Source organism: Gymnoscopelus microlampas (assembly GCF_963454915.1).
Source record: "Gymnoscopelus microlampas genome assembly, chromosome: 8".
NCBI classification, from domain to species: Eukaryota; Metazoa; Chordata; class Actinopteri; order Myctophiformes; family Myctophidae; genus Gymnoscopelus; species Gymnoscopelus microlampas.
The window spans coordinates 56,016,527-56,020,618 of record NC_139945.1 but is presented as its reverse complement, the minus strand read 5'-3'; positions in this window follow the sequence as shown (position 1 = coordinate 56,020,618).

The following is a 4,092-nucleotide window of genomic DNA, read 5'->3' as shown; positions in this document are numbered from 1 at the left end:
TCTGGATCTTCACCACCAACCAGGGGGACAAACTTTGCCTGTGTGCTTCAGAAGAGTTTTTGTATATCATAGCGGAATCCACTGTACAGCCATATATGTTTGAGCCAGAATACACGGTTGAAGAGATGGAGCAACGTGAGCAACAAGAGAGAGAAGCCGAGGAAGCTGAATCTGTTGCTGCTGCTTTACCAGTGTTTATTTTCTAATAAATAAAGTCAAAGACTTATTTATATTGTGGTCCTTGGTCCTTGGTTAACAGGTATAACAACAAAGAACAGACATTGATCCCTAAGCCCACTCTAAAAACTATAAACTCTGTGACCTATACAACTAAAGCCTAAATCTATCTAGAAGCCATGATTTGACCTTTTTCCTAAACAATGGGCAGTGGTGGCATATTCCAATTGTCTGCTCCACTGTATCTAAAAGAACATTTATCCATATTTGTTCTGCACTTGGGCAGGCACAGCTCTGCAATGCTGGCTCTGGTATATTATGCATGCATGCACATAACCACTTCTACTTGGGGGCAATGTGAGTGTAATGTTATAGACCATATTGAGATGTAGCTAGACAAACCTAGCTTCAGGGGGAGCCAGCCCAGTTGTTATGAGTGTTCTTTAACCACATGCTCTCCAAGTGGTATAAGTTTGTTTTGGGAGACCTGCAGTTTCTCCTTTAAAACCTGTCAGACCACGCACCAGTAACACCGGGCTGAGTTACCTATTATCATTGTCCCTAAACAGTCTTGGAAGGTGTTTTTTAAACCTCATGTTGACATGATAGTTTGAGCTTTATAAGATTAAAGAGGATTAGAATTGGTCAAAATGTAGAAATGGAATACATGAAATAAGCAATTTATTCAACTGCTTGGGTGTATGTAGAACAGCAAGAACATAGGATTAGACAGAGCAATATCTAAGTCTAAACATTAATAAGTGTTTAGGAAACAGCATTGGTATGGCTCCCTTTCACACTGCTTGGAAAATACGATTGGGATAGCTTATGTTCAGTCATGAGCGTTTTTGATTTAATCTCTGCAACCTGTCATGAAATGACAATTATATTGCATTCAAGCATTTTCTTTTTACACCCGAATCATTCTAGCTGGACTAGAGTAATGCTGGCTCAGAAAGATCATCAGCTTCAACACATCACTTGCACACGCCATCTGGGCTGAAGTATCTCTGTCTGACCTGAGGATGAGTGGGCACCTCGATGTTAAATTGGCACAATAAAAAACACAAATATAGCTGCAAGCAGCAATGAGCGGTTTCGAGAATAATGGCAGACTGGCAGACTGTGACAGAGTGGCAGACTGGCAGACTGTGACAGAGTGGCAGACTGGCAGACTGTGACAGAGTGGCAGACTGGCAGACTGTGACAGACTGTGGCAGACTGGCAGACTGGCAGACAGACAGACTGTGGCAGACTGGCAGACTGGCAGACAGACAGACAGTGACAGAGTGGCAGACTGGCAGACTGGCAGACTGTGACAGAGTGGCAGACTGGCAGACTTTGACAGAGTGGCAGAGTGGCAGACTGGCAGACTGTGACAGAGTGGCAGACTGGCAGACAGACAGACTCTGACAGAGTGGCAGACTGGTAGACAGACAGACAGACAGTGACAGAGTGGCAGACTGGCAGACAGACAGACAGTGACAGAGTGGCAGACTGGCAGACAGACAGACAGTGACAGAGTGAGAGAGAGAAAGAGAGAGAGAGAGAGAGAGAGAGAGAGAGAGAGAGAGAGAGAGAGAGAGAGTGGCAGAGAGAGAGAGAGAGAGAGAGAGAGAGAGAGAGAGAGAGAGAGAGAGAGAGAGAGAGAAAGAGAGGCAGTAAGAGAGAGAGCGAGAGAGAAGAAGTGAACATGCATTAACAAAGTCATGATTTTTGTTCAGTAAATTATATTTGGACCGGTTAAATTGGGGTTTGAACCAGGGACCTATAGACTTGTGGGTAGACAGTGTAAAGGATAAGGATAATTCCAGGTCCGTTCATGAAAGTCCTTGCGGTCTTGTTTCCAATGAGGGCCTGTGAGCAATTAGGGGTTAAGAGTCTTGCTCAGGGACAAATTTCATTTCATCGACACATTTGCTGGCCTGGCCTGGAATCGTACCTGGGGCAACCAGGGCCTCTGGCTCCCTAGGTGGGCTCACTAACCACTCAGCTATGGCCACAGTACAGACTGAGCCATTGGATAGACAGAATTGGATTTCATATGTGGTAAGTTATCATACAGCATGGGTTGCTTATTATATACATACAAGCTCATAACGCGTCACATTGTAGATCGGCTGTATGTGGTTACTGTAGGTGTTGTATTAATAATTACATCTGCAAAGTAAAAAGTAACTAAAGCTGTCATCTGCTGTAATTGTAGTAGAGTAGAGTAGTAAAGTAAAAGTACCTAAAAATTGTACTGTGCATGTGGCAGGTGTGATTGGTGATGAGTGAGAGCAGGTGAGAGGGGTGGATCCAATCCATGGGAATAGCGGGAATTCCAAATGATGATCACCTCAACGCATTGTTGGGGACAGGGATCGAGCCAGCGACCTATGGATTCACAGGCTGCCTCTCTTCTCATTGAGCTAAAGATATGGCCTCCCTGATGGTGTCTGTTGATATCTATAGGTTTTTCCGTCCTATAGGTTCTTCCGGTGTGAGATTGTAGATCAGCTATTTTCACAAGAAAGTATGTCATACATAAAAAACAACTACTCTCAAAAGCATTTCATGTTATTGTTTAAAAATTGCACATGTCTGAATTAACAGGGTCATGTTTTGTACAATGCAATTTAAATGTAAACTGTGACGAGTGGGGTTTGAACCATGGACCTCTGGCACATGAGACTAACAGTGTATTGATCAAGCTATTCAATGCACAGCCTTAGTCAGTGAAAAAGGAGAATCCAACAAAACAAAACAAAAGAGGGAATGAAGTACGTCATACATTGAAAATAACTACTCTCAATAAGCATTTCATTTATCAATTGCATGTTTATTCATTGATACAATCATGTTGTGTGCAATGCAATTGAGTTGAAGTCTGCATGACGTGGGATTTTAACCGGCGACTCTGCGGTATCAAGGCAGATGATTAAGCCATTGGGCCAACAGACCTGTACTAGTGAAAAGGGAGTTCACACACATGACACACTTTCACGCAAATTGCTCAGAAATCCTTGTTTTAAATGTTTTTCAAACTGCTCAATATATTTCGGAATGGAAACTAGTGGAAAATAGTCGATCTAAAAGCTCACAACGCGTTGCTATCTAAAAAGGTGTGAGATTGTAGATCGGCTATTTTCACAAGAAAGTATGTCATACATAAAAAACAACTACTCTCAAAAGCATTTTGTGTTATTGTCTAAACATTGCACATGTCTGAATTAACAGGGTCATGTTTTGTACAATGTAATTTAAATGTGAACTGTAATAAGTGGGATTCGAACCACGGACCTTCGGCACATGAGACTCACACTCTACTGGTGGAGCTATCCAATACACAGCCTTGAACAGTGAAAAGGGAGAATCCAAGAAAACAAAACAAAAGGGCGAATGATATACGTCATACATTGAAAATAACTACTTTCAAGTAAGCATTTCAAATTGCTCAGAAATCCTGGATTTAAATGTTTTTCAAACTGCTCAAAATTGCAGACAATCTAAGGGCAGAGCTTACTGGTCAAAGTGATACATGTGTTCCTCATGAGTCAAGGCACATGTGTAAGCAGGTTTAACGGCTGTCGGCCAAACGAGGCATGACTTTTGCCTGTTTAAAGTTTGCATTTTCAAAAAATTGCTATAGCGCCCCCCTTTGACCAATTGGAGTAAGATTGGTTTCAGTGATACTTGGAAGGACCCTCTACAATATTGCAAAGTGTCAAACAAATGTGAGTCTGCATGTATGTGTTAGGGGCAGATGAATAATTGTCATAAAAGCTGCATTTTCATTGGCTTATAAAAGCTTAACGTTTTCACTTATGGAAAATCCGCTTGCTCACGTTTGTCGGCATTGGTCCAAAGTTCATGTGTGGACAGTTTCGTACAGATTGCTCAAAGATCCCAGAAAGCTATGGACTTTTACTG